Consider the following 13348-nt stretch of genomic DNA (forward strand, 5'->3'; position numbering starts at 1 on the left):
CCTCGTGCTTCTCTGAGGGGGTCAGGTTCTGGCTCCTGGTCCCTGGTAGGCCTAAAGACCTCCATTCACACTGACTGATGCCAGAGTCAAATATTAGCAATATCAGCCTGGATAGCTCCGGGGAGCTGACGGGGCTCCCCCCAGAAAAACAGAACAAAACAAAGAATGAGAAGTCAGATACTGTGATAGCATCACAGACTTTTCTTGTCAGTGTTGGGACAAGAAGTCATTCAACGCTACAAAATATCACTTCTATTCTGCAAATCATGTCTATTCCATTTTATCCGAGTAATGAACATAAGAACATAAGAATGAAGGTACCTGCAGAAGGCTTTTGGCCCATACGAGGCAGCTCCTATTTATACCCACCCAAACTCATTCATATACTGTATATGTCTAACCTACGCTTGAAGTTGTGGGTGAAGCTTGGGGAACTAAGGGAACTAGAGGAACACTTAGTGTTGCCCTAGTTTGTGGCACAGTCCACCCAAAGAACACTGAGATCACAGCAAATATTAAATGACTTTTCTGCCTGAGAAACTCCAGAAATATCCTAAATACAGGTACTGTATGTCGCTCTGAAAATTGCAAATTTTCCCATCCCAAAGCTGTGTAAAAATGAACTAAACAAGAAGGAATATTTTAACAGCCTGCCCAAACATTTCAAAATGATAGGATGGATTATGAGAACTTTCAAATCCAGGAATCCCCTCAAAATGGTTGTACTATTCAAATCATTTGTACTGTCCTGTCTTGAGTACTGCTCAGTACTCACTTCTCCCTTCAGAGTAGGAGAGATTGTTGAAATAGAGGGAATACAGAAAAACATACGGCATACATAGACGCGATAAAGCACCTTAATTATTGGGATCGTCTTAAAGCTCTACAAATGTACTCACTAGAAAGGAGACGAGATAGATATCAAATAATATACACATGGAAAATACAAGAGGGCTAGGTGCCAAATCTACACAGTAAAATAACAACATACTGGAGTGAACGAGATAGAAGAAAATGCAAAATAGAACCAGTGAAGCGCAGGTGTGCCATAGGCACAATCAGAGAACACTGTTGGTTGATACCTGGTTGATGGGGTTCTGGGAGTTCTACTCCCCAAGCCCGGACCGAGGCCAGGCTTGACTTGTGAGAGTTTGGTCCACCAGGCTGTTGCTTGGAGTGGCCCGCAGGCCCACATACCCACCACAGCCCGGTTGGTCCGGCACTCCTTGGAGGAATAAATCTAGTTTCCTCTTGAAGATGTCCACGGTTGTTCCGGCAATATTTCTTATGCTTGCTGGGAGGGTGTTGAACAACCGCAGACCTCTGATGTTTATACAGTGTTCTCTGATTGTGCCTATGGCACCTCTGCTCTTCACTGGTTCTATTCTGCATTTTCTTCCATATCGTTCACTCCAGTGTAACGGGGGTGGGGGAAATAGCTCTATCTTGTCCATTATTCCACCCCCCCAGTTAACTAACGAGGCCGGGGGAAACAGCTCTCTCTAGTCCGTTATCCCGTCCCCAGTTAGCTAACTATACTAGAGCACCTCCAGAGTTCCTAAGGCAGCCTCTCTCGTTCAACACCTTGTAACCTAGGTATTTGACTACCTAGGTGCTAAGACTACAAGGCGCCGTAACTGGATCAGCTACCCGGAACTCTAGAGAGAACTCTAGAATACAGAATCATTGCCACAAACGTATAAGAGGAAACGAAAGGAAAGAAATGAAAAGTGAAGTAATTAGTGAGGGTTTGGGGTGAGAGGTAGAGAGGTGGGAGGAGCGAGGAGGGTCATTAGTTGAAAGTGAGAGTTTAGAGAGGGGGTGGAGGGAGAGGTGTAGATAGGTAGAAGTAGAAGAGTAGATAGAAGTAGAAGAGTAGATAGTAGAAGACGAAATGCTGCCACCATCCATTCATGATCATTACATACAAGACAAGGAATGGAACTTGCCTGTATCACAAAATTCTCAAAAGATGTTATCATGAGTTCATTATTAGTATGTTCCCTCTGTACCATGTATCAACTCCAAACATGTACTCGTTAATATCATGAAACCAGTAACCACAGAGGCTTTCTCACCTCAACTCAAAATCTCTAGGGAACAAAGTTAAACACAATTTAAATAATAAATTCATAATTATATTTCACATGAAGTATCATAATTTAGCAATTCAATTAAAATGTTCCAGTTTAATATGCAAAGTGAGTCATCATCCAAGAATTCGAGAACCCTACAACTTGACTGCCCCTGATCATCACACAACACTTGTAAAACACGACCAAGTCACCTTAATGTTCACTCACCGAGGACTGAGTCTAAGTTGAATAGAGAGGGGGGGGGGGTCTGTAGCTTGACAGAGACTGTCTCGCCCCTGCCGGCCGACAGCCTCCCTGCTAGGGACGTCGTCTCTGCTCTCGTCTGCTGTTCTGTCTCTTAATGCTCTATGCTCGATAGTTCTCCGAGTTTATATTGGGGAACCTAGTAGCTAACTCCGCCCACAAGTAGATAGCCTCCGGCACTACCAAGCCACTCCTTAAACGTCGGCATGTTTGAAGGCTACCCGGCTCCAATTATACGCTTAGCGGAAGCAAGGTGAAATTATCATGATCTGACCTCAGGTCACTTGGGGTCATTAACGCTTTGAGGTGTGAGGTCTCAGGCAGACAACTGGCGCCTCTCCGATCCTTGTCTGTGACTCATGTACTCTATGTATGTATTAACCTAAACCAAACACTTTTACAGTGTTACACCAGTATGTTGTTATTTTACTGTGTAGATTTGGTACTTGGCCCTCCAGTATCTTCCAGGTGTATATTATTTTATATCTCTCTCGTCTTCTCTCTAGTGAGTACATTTGGAGGGCTTTGAGACGATCCCAATAATTTAGGTGCTTTATTGCGTCTATGCGTACTGTATATGTTCTCTGTATTCCCTCTATTTCAGCAATCTCTCCTGCTCTGAAGGGGTGAGTGAGTACTGAGCAGTACTCAAGACGGGACAACACAAGTGACTTGAAGAGTACAACTATTGTGATGGGATCCCTGAATTTGAAAGTTCTCGTAATCCATCCTATCATTTTTCTGGCTGTCGCAATATTTGCTTGGTTATGCTCCTTAAACATTAGGTCGTCAGACATTATTATTCCCAAATCCTTTACATGCTGTTTTCCTACTATGGGTACATTTGATTGTGTTTTGTACTCTGTATTATGTTTAACCCTTAAAGTGCGCATCACGTCATATGACGTGTTGGAGTACTACGCAAGATTTAAACGGCCCGCGGATACACGGGGTTCACCACACCTTCATCAGGGCTCTTGTAAACAGACGCCATTTAAAAAAAAAATTGTGGGCCAAACTCCCGGGTGTTATTGGTATTGAGTGAGCATCCAAGCCTGACGCACGCAGCATGAGCTAACAGCACTGCTGTTCAGCTTGTGACCACAGCATCGCCTAAAAATGCCAAAATATACTTGTTCATGCTATTATGTAGCGATGATATTATTACAGAAGACCCCTGACTGTGATAAAACTGACCAGGGTTCTGATAATAGCAGGATTGTGGTGATATTTAGCGCTGTGCGCCATGGAGGGAGGAGTAATGCTGTGGGAGGGAGGGTGGTGGCGATGTCTTGACTGTGTGTGGCCACCTTTTATTGACTGCACTAAGCATACCAGCTTAGTGGTTCGCTATGGTAAACACAAATGTAGATACTTATATATAACGTGTGTATAGAGGGTATAAACAGCAAGAGAAGGTTTGGAGCCGCCATTTTGGTGAGGGCGGTGGCCACCGTGCAGACGACGGTGTTGTTTACTGGTTACCACGATGGTCTTTGGGCACCATACCAGTTTATTTGTACAAGTATGGTGAATAAAACGGGTAGATATTTATATATAATGTGTGTATATAGCGTAATAACACCACACAGTATTGTTGGAGGAGAAATATTAGTGCGTCTGGCCTTGAGGGCGGCAGCCATCAGCTGACTGTGTGAGGTCCTACCTGGTTGATACCTGGTTGATGGGGTTCTGGGAGTAGTTCTACTCCCCAAGCCCGGCCCGAGGCCAGGCTTGACTTGTGAGAGTTTGGTCCACTAGGCTGTTGCTTGGAGCGGCCCGCAGGCCCACATACCCACCACAGCCCGGTTGGTCCGGCACTCCTTGGAGGAATAAATCTAGTTTCCTCTTGAAGATGTCCACAGTTGTTCCGGCAATATTTCTTATGCTTGCTGGGAGGACGTTGAACAACCGCGGACCTTTGATGTTTATACAGTGTTCTCTGATTTTGCCTATGGAACCTCTACTCTTCACTGGTTCTATTCTACATTTTCTTCCATATCGTTCAATTCACTACGTCTTTGTGCCTTTACTCACCATACAAGCTTAGATATACAGTTATGGTGAACAAAACATGTAGATACTTATATATAACGTCTGTATAAAGTGAATTATAGCAAAAACATTATGGTGGGAGGAGAATGTGGGTGAGTCAGATGACTGGAGGGAGGGCGCGAGTGGCTGGCTGTCACGGCGGTCACTCCTCGTTATTTTTTGACTCATAATAGCTACTTAGTGGTTCGTTATAGTGAACAAAACATGCAAATACTTATATATAACCTGTGATTATAGTGTAATAACCGACAAAGTATTTGTTCACTGATTGATGAACATAATTGAATCAACAATATGCACACCATATTTTTGAGTACAGCAATGATTCACTCATTTTATTATATAAATATATCAAACTACACACTATTGAATAATATTACAGCAAAAAAACCAGCGTTGAATGTAATGAAACGCCATTTTCTGGGTGAGCCCCGGAGGCTCCCTGGAGCTTATCGGGCTAATGTATGTTATGTTAGACCGGGACATTAGCTATGGAGTTCAGACCTACCAGAGACCAGCGCCAGAACCTGGCCCCTTCAGAGAGGTTTCAGGGGGCAATGGCCCTGGAAAACCCCATATGGTTGGGGGTTTTCCTTATCTGCCATCGACCGGTGTTAGGCACCCAGAAAGGTAGGCGTAACAAAACAAACCCCACATGGTAAAAAACTACAACAAAAACCGAACAGAGAGGCAGAAAACTCCCTACAATCCCAAGGAAAACAATCAAACAATCAATTTACTGCCGCGCCGGTTGTCTGCGCAGCCCTCCCTCCCCGGGAGGGGGAGGGGGGGGCCCCGGACCTCACCACGCCGGCTGCCGTCAGTTCGGAAACTAGGCTTCAACCAACGCGAAAAATCCCGCCGGCCGGATGGGAGGGAGGGTATCCAGGGAGCCTCCGGGGCTCACCCAGAAAATGGCGTTTCATTACATTCAACGCTGGTTTTCTGTGGGGAGCCCCTACGGCTCCCAGGAGCTACATACCCAAAGAAAAGAAAAATGGGACTTACCCGGGAGGCGGCGGCCACTAACCCCTCAACTCGAAGTCGAGACAACTGGCTGCAACCTGCGACCCAAAGCAACACAGGCCCGACGAGGAGCAGGGACGTTCACCAAATAACGGGCGGCCAGGACCCTGTTCGACTTCCAAAATCCACGCGCCCGAATATGTGGCCAAGACATATTACCAAACACGGCAGCCAAAGCCGCAAACTTTCTAACGTCATGGGCACGAGGATAGACCGCAGGCTGGCTAGACTTAATAACCCTGCGGACAACCTGAGAGACCCGAGCCCTGGAACAGGGAACGAGGGAAACCGGATCAACCCAAAGCGCATCCCCAGCCACTCCGGCTGAAGTGCGCAGGTAACGGCGAAGTGCAGCAACAGGACACAACACATGATGCACCCCCGGCCGAACCAACCAAGCATCAATGACCCACGGACCCCTCCGGAAAGCAGCCGTCTCGTTCTTCGCCAGAAAGGATGGAGAAGGCTGCAAACGAACAAACCGACCCCCAGGACCAAAAGAGCAGAAACCCCTGCGCAGGAGGAGAGCATGAAGCTCCCCTACCCGGCCCCCAGAGGCCAATGCCAACAAAAACAAAGCCTTGGAAAAACAATCAGGAACCGAAGGGGCCACCACAAACCGAGGAGAGGAAAGATAGGAGAGCACCCTGTCCAAGGACCAGGACGGCTCAGGCGGCGCATGAGCAGGCCGGAGGTGAAACATAGCACGGGAAAGCTTACGAAACGGGGCGGATGTGACGTCCACCCCGAAAGCGAGCTTAAGCGGCTCCGCCAGCGCCGCACGATACGAGGCGACAGTATTAGGCATCAAATGACGGTCCTGAAAAAGCCAAGTAAGAAAGGACAAAACAATCCGATCCGAAATTAAAGACAACCTACGAAGAGCCAGAAAATGGCGAAAGGAACGCCAGGAAACTTCATACTGTCGGCTAGACGAAGCTCTCAGGTGGGACACCATCAAAGAAGCCACCTGATCACCATAGAAATGGTGATACACCCGCGTCAAAAAGACCAGACGCGAAGAGCAGAGGAGAAGGTCGAACCAGCCCCGTACCGGATCGGGCCGACCTGCTGAAAGAGGCGGAGCCGCGGGAAACGTCCCGGGTTCGGGCACCGAGCCAAAAGCACCGGAAACCAAGGCTGGGCCGGCCACCAAGGGGCCACGAGGACTACTCTCCCCTGGAATGTCTCTAACCAAACCAGAACCCGAAGCAACAGCTGGACCGGAGGAAAGAGGTACAGGTAACCCCACCTCGACCAGTCCTGCCGAAAGGCATCCACCGCGAACGCCTCGCAGTCGGGGAAGGGCGTCACATATATAGGGAGACGCCGGGACCACGCCGACGCGAAGAGGTCCACATCTGGGAGACCGTACATCTGTTAGATCCAACAAAACGAGTCGTCGTCGACCGTCCATTCCGTGGACAGGGGAAGGAAGCGAGACAGACCGTCCGCCAGAACATTTGACACTCCCCGGACGTGAATCGCACGGAGAGCCAAACCCCGAGAATCCAGCAGACGAACCACTCGAAGGGACCAACCCCAAAGAGCCAAGGATCGAAGAGAACCCCCGCGGTTCAGGCAATGAACCACCAGAGAACAGTCCGAATGGAGGCGAATGGTCGATCCCCGAGCGACCCGAATCCTCTGAAGCGCGAACCAGACAGCCGCGAACTCCCGAACCGTGCTGTGAGCCCGATGGAAGGACGGACCCCACCGTCCCTGGCCTGCCTGGTGAGCACTGGTCACAAAGCCCCAGCCGAGAGACGACGCGTCCGTGAACACATCGAGCGAGGGCTCGGGAAGGCGCCAAGGCACCGAACCCCGAAAAATCCGAAGAGGAAGACGGTGACGCAGCAACCGACATAAGACCCCCGGAGGGCGAACCCAACGATCGCGAGAGAGGCGGAAAGGACGTCCCTGAAGGAACCAAAACAGACGCCGAAGCCAAACCCGACCCGGCGGGTAGACTAGCATGGCGAAGTTCAGACTCCCGCACAACCGCTCGAGCAACTGCCGAGTGACCCGGGACCCCCTCAGAAACAGCAAACGGCGGTCCCGCAGCCGCCGCAACGCCACCGGAGGGAGAGACAAGGAAGCGGTCCGAGAATCCCAAACAAGAACCAGCCAGGTCCGAACCTGGGACGGAACCAGATGGGACTTCCTCCAGTTCACCAGGAACCCGAACCTGGTGAGCTGGGAAAGAACCAAATCCCTGGCGAGCAGACAAGCCGACCGACTGGGAGCCCACACCAGCCAGTCGTCGAGGTAGGCCAAAACCCGAATCCCTAGAAGACGCAGACGGGTCACCACAACTCGGGTCAGACGCGTGAAAACGCGAGGTGCCAGATTCAGGCCAAAAGGTAGGCATCGAAAACGGTAAGCGTGACGCCCTACCACGAAGCCTAACCAGTCCCTGAACCCCGGATGAATAGGAACGTGCCAATACGCGTCCTTGAGGTCCAGGGACACCATCCAGGCACCCGGCTCCAACAGAAGCCGGACCTGAGACAGAGTAGTCATCCGAAAGGAGGGGCAAGGAATCCAGGGGTTCAGACGGGACAAATCCAGAATGAACCTCAGATCCGCACAGTCCCGTTTCGGCACTGGAAACAGGCGGGAAACCCACCTGAGGGACGTAGTCGGTTCGACCACGCCCAAGCGCACCCACTCCAAGATGACTTGAAGCGCAGGAGAAGAGACCTGCCCTGTTAGCCCCGAACCCCCCAAAGGAGGACGAGTCGCCCAACGCCACCGCAGGCCGGATGACACGACCGAAAAGGCCCACAAATCGTGGGACCAAGCGTGGGCAAACAGAGCGAGCCTCCCCCCCATCGCCCCGTCAACGGGGCAAACCGCGAAAGGGCCGACGCCCCTGACGAGAACCCAACCGTCGAACAGGGCGAACACTGCGCCGCCCAGACGACGCTGGCCCCGAAGGGAACAACGGCTCAGAAACTGGCACCAATGGCCCACCTCGACCAGCGGAACCCGAAACCCTGGCACGACCCCTCCGAAACTGCCGAGAACGACTGCTCCGGAGAATCAACAAGTCCGCCATAGGACGACAACTAGCCGAAGCCGCATGCAGAAACTGGGACACTGCAGACTCTGCAAACAGCAACGGACAAAAAGGAGACGAAAACCTAAGAGCCAGGGCCCAAGCGGATTCCAAAGAGAGGGCGAGCACAGCCTGACGGCACGCGAGGCGAGAAGCAAAAAACAGAGACACCGCTTCCTTCAGGATGGGCGCAAAGAGCTTCAACAGTGCAGCCGACGCCCTAGCTGCCGAAGAAAGCGCCCCGGACGAAGGCCCTTCACTCAACGCTCCCACATCCTCCTCGAGCCAAGCAGAAGAGAGCTCGAGAAGGGAAAAGAAACGCAAGACCGAAGCCAAATGCCCACGGGAGCGCAACTCCTCCGCAACCAAGGAAGCCGAAAGCTGAGGAACCTGCACGTGAAGCTGGAAAAGGCCAACATCCTGAGAAAGCACAGGAGCGAATAAGCACGCATTAAGGTGCTCAAACTCGCCCCCCAGGTAAACCTGCATAAAAGTAGCAGTCTCCCGCCAATCAAGCGTGCGGGTCCGACAGAACCCATGCCACGCCCCCAACGAGAAGAAAGGGCAGTCTGCCAGCCAGGAAGACCCCGGAACCTCCAAACGCACCCAAAAACAGGAAGAAGAACAGAACTCAAACGAGGACGGATCCATAGGGGAGGCATAACCCGGGTCTCGCAAGAGGTATGCAGCAAGAGCTTCCCGTGCCACCTTCGCGGAGAGACGGGAAGTAGCAAACCCCTGTAAAGACGGAGCCAAGGTACCCAAAGGCGCCCGGAACCGAACCCGGGGAGGAGCCGAACCCAAATCATACTCATACAGGGAGGGAGGGTAAGAAAACCCCTCCCCCTGCAACAATAAACCCCGTGGGGAAGGCAAAAGCACCCAAGCGGGGTCACAGGGGGCCCAAGGCCCCCAGGCCGACTCCTCCCCAGCCCCAGGATCCCCTACGTCGGGACCCGGAGCAGAGCCGTCCTCCAAACCCTCTACCCATGAAGAAAAGGTAGAGTCCAAGGGAAAGGCAGACAAGGGGGCCTGCTGGTGGGACCCAGAAGCCTCGGCAGGAGGAACCGGCTCAAATGCCTCCGTCCCCGACCCGGATGGGGCAGCCCCCGAAGCAGCCCGAGTCTCCCCACCAACTAAATCCTGTGCCAAGGCCGAAAACCGCATACGTTTCGGAGCCGGACACAGGGGGGGAGGTGCAGGAAGAACCACAGGGGAAGGACCAGGGGGGCGTAGGAGTCAAAGCCATAGCAACCAACGCCCCCAGGTCAGGGTCCCTAAAGCCAAAACGGGGCAGCCTCGGGGCATCCAGGCGGGAAACCGACCTAGCGCGTTGCAATAACCTAAATCTAACATGCAACGCTGATGCTGCCTGTACTCTAATAGGAACATCCTCAGAGTAAAACCAGAGCACAAGCAGAGAACAGGACTTGCAAGACTCCGGGTCAAAGGTGTCATTGACCCAACAGGCAGCATGACGGAGGCAAAACAGGTGACTGTCACCCTGAGACAAGGGCACACTGCAACCTTCAAACCCGCACAAGGCAGGCTGGAACTCTGGAGACGCATCCATGGGTCCCCGAGCCCTGACAGGGGTTTCCAGGGCCCGTAGGGTAGCAACTACGGGAAGCCCAGGCAAGGTGTTGCTAACCGGTTAAGAAACCCAAACAAAACACGGGTAAATGATAATACTGAAAACCCCTGGGACGTGTACAAGCACGGGGGCCTAGCAGAGGGCCACCAAAACAATACCAGGGAAACTATGGGCCCACGAGGCAGCACCTCCACCAGGCAACCAAAAACAAAACAAAAGAAAAACCCCGCAAAAGTACACCGTCCCCAGAGCAACAGGAACCGGTCGCCGCTTAGGTGGCAGGCCGCGCAACACCTTGACGCCCTAACCAGCACAAAACCACTCCCTACCCAAGGCCAAACAAGGGCCCCAAGCCCCTGCTGGCCCCAAGGGCGAGGCAAATGCCGAGCAGCAAAAACCTCTACGGAAGCGGTTCCCGAACGCCCCAGAGAAGATAACCCTGACACGCAAGGGCAGTACTCACAGGGCGCCTAGGGAAGGAAGCCCTAGGCGCATGCAGCCCCGGCACTGATGAAGTACTCCTGGCCACCGCACACCACAACAACAGCAGAGAACGCCCCACGAGGCAAACACCGCCAAGGAATTTGAGGCCAGAGAAGCGTCTATCCCGGTTGACACTAGCTTGCGAACTGACGGCAGCCGGCGTGGTGAGGTCCGGGGCCCCCCCTCCCCCTCCCGGGGAGGGGAGGGCTGCGCGGACGACCGGCGCAGCAGTAAATTGATTGTTTGATTGTTTTCCTTGGGATTGTAGGGAGTTTTCTACCTCTCTGTTCGGTTTTTGTTGTAGTTTTTTACCATGTGGGGTTTGTTTTGTTACGCCTACCTTTCTGGGTGCCTAACCCCGGTCGATGGCAGATAAGGAAAACCCCCAACCATATGGGGTTTTCCAGGGCCATTGCTCCCTGAAACCTCTCTGAAGGGGCCAGGTTCTGGCGCTGGTCCCTGGTAGGTCTGAACTCCATAGCTAATGTCCCGGTCTAACATAACATACATTAGCCCGATAAGCTCCAGGGAGCCGTAGGGGCTCCCCACAGAAAACTATGAAAAATCAATCAGAGACATTGAAATAATTCGGTAATTATCTCTTTGTGGCAACTCCGGCCTGACAGCTGGCGAGCAACAGACCGCCTGGGACGCATGCTGAGTCAGCGCCTATAATTTGCCAGAATTCCCCGCCCTATAGCGGGCAATATATGCCACTTACGATTTTTTTATTATTTTTCCCGTGATCAGTGAACACAAATTAACAGGTTAGGAAGAAAATTTTTTTTTTTTCAAAATTACATGCGCCTATGGGGATGACAGGATATTAAACCCCGAGCATGTTAAGGGTTAAGGTCCTCATTTTTACCGTACCTGAGTACCTGGAATTTATCACTGTTAAACATCATGTTATTTTCTGATGCCCAGCCGAAAACTTTATTAATAATCAGCTTGAAGTTTTTCAATGCCTTCAGCCGAGATAATTTTCATACTGATTTTTGTGTCATCTGCAAAGGATGATACGAAGCTGTGACTTGTATTTTTGTCTATATCTGATATGAGAATAAGGAAAAGCAGCGGTGCAAGGACTGTACCCTGAGGTACAGAACTTTTAACTGCACTTGGACTAGATTTTATATGGTTGACCGTTACTCGCCGAGTCCTGTTTGACAGAAAACCGAGTATCCAGCGTCCTACTTTACCGGTTATTCCCATTGACTTCATTTTGTGTGCTATCACGCCATGGTCACATTTATCGAAAGCCTTTGCGAAGTCCGTGTATATCACATCAGCATTCTGTTTTTCTTCTAATGCCTCAGTGACTTTGTCGTAGTGCTCAAGTAGCTGTGAGAGGCACGATCTTCCCGCTCTAAATCCATGTTGGCCTGGGTTGTGAAGGTCATTGGTCTCCATGAAATTGGTGACCTCACTCCTAATCACTCTCTCAAATACTTTTATGATATGCGATATTAGTGCAACTGGTCTATAATTCTTTGCCAATGCTTTGCTCCCTCCCTTGTGTAGAGGGGCTATGTCTGCTACTTTAAGTGCATCTGGTATCTCGCCCTTGTCCAAGCTCTTCCTCCACACTATGCCGAGTGCCTGTGCTACCGGCACTTTGCATTTCTTTATAAATATTGAATTCCATGAGTCTGGACCTGGGGCCGAGTGCATGGGCATGTTTTCAATTTCTCTATCAAAATTTAGTGCACTCGTGTTGATATCAGTTATATTTACAGGGGTTTGAATATCCCGCATAAAGAAATTGTCTGGATCTTTCACTTTCATGTTGTTTATTGGAGTGCTAAACATGTCCTCATACGGCTTTTTTAGGATTTCACTAATTTCTTTGTCATCCTCCGTGTATGAACCTTCACTTGTATAATATAGGTCCAATACTGACAGTGGTTTTTGCTTTTGATTTCGCATATGTGAAGAAATATTTTGGATTTTTCTTTATTTCCTGAATTGCTTTCTGTTCTAACTGCCTTTCTTCAGTTTCATATGAGTGTTTCAATTTCCGCTCGATTTCTTCAATCTCCCTATTTAAATTATTCCTTCTTTGACGGGAAATTTGTGTCTGCATAAGCAGTTCCGTTATTTTTTTCCTGCGTTTATAGTGTCGTCTGCGTTCTCTTTCTACGTTGGATCTCTTTCTGGCTTTCCTCAAAGGAACATGTTTCAGACAGACTTGATACGCTTAGTCAGTTTATCTATTCTTTCTGTAGGACTTTTTTTTTGAGATATATACAAGAGTTGTTACATTCTTGTACAGCCACTAGTACGCGTAGCGTTTCGGGCAAGTCCTTAATCCTATGGTCCCTGGAATACGATCCCCTGCCGCGAAGAATTGTTTTTTCATCCAAGTACATATTTTACTGTTGCGTTAAACAGAGGCTACAGTTAAGGAATTGCGCCCAGTAAATCCTCCCCGGCCAGGATACGAACCCATGACATAGCGCTCGCGGAACGCCAGGCGAGTGTCTTACCACTACACCACGGAGACTTGTATTACTTAGAACAGTTTCCCATGGAATGTTTGTAAGTTCCCTGTTTATTATCTCCCAGTCTATCTTTTTATTATTAAAATTGAATTTACTGAATACCCCCTCTCGCTTTATCAACGTTTTAAGTCTATTCTGAGTATTGATGGTCGTTTGCACTTCAATGAGCTGTCAACTGTATAAACATCAGAGGTCTATGATTGTTGAACATCCTCCTAGCAAGTATAAGAAATATTGCCAGAACAACCGTGGACATCTTCAAGAGAAAACTAGATAGCTTTCTTGC

At 50.1% G+C, this 13348-nt stretch overlaps 1 protein-coding gene and 1 long non-coding RNA gene across 7 annotated transcripts in view; both read right to left on the reverse strand.

Moving 5' to 3' along the window:
- LOC138365801 (uncharacterized) overlaps positions 1-13348 on the reverse strand; it is a 266841-nt gene that overhangs the window by 88685 nt on the left and 164808 nt on the right. The gene's annotated exons all lie outside the window — the stretch shown is intronic.
- LOC123748088 (origin recognition complex subunit 3-like) overlaps positions 1-13348 on the reverse strand; it is an 81346-nt gene that overhangs the window by 27465 nt on the left and 40533 nt on the right. The gene's annotated exons all lie outside the window — the stretch shown is intronic.

Source organism: Procambarus clarkii, chromosome 18, assembly GCF_040958095.1.
Source record: "Procambarus clarkii isolate CNS0578487 chromosome 18, FALCON_Pclarkii_2.0, whole genome shotgun sequence".
Classification (NCBI taxonomy): domain Eukaryota; kingdom Metazoa; phylum Arthropoda; class Malacostraca; order Decapoda; family Cambaridae; genus Procambarus; species Procambarus clarkii.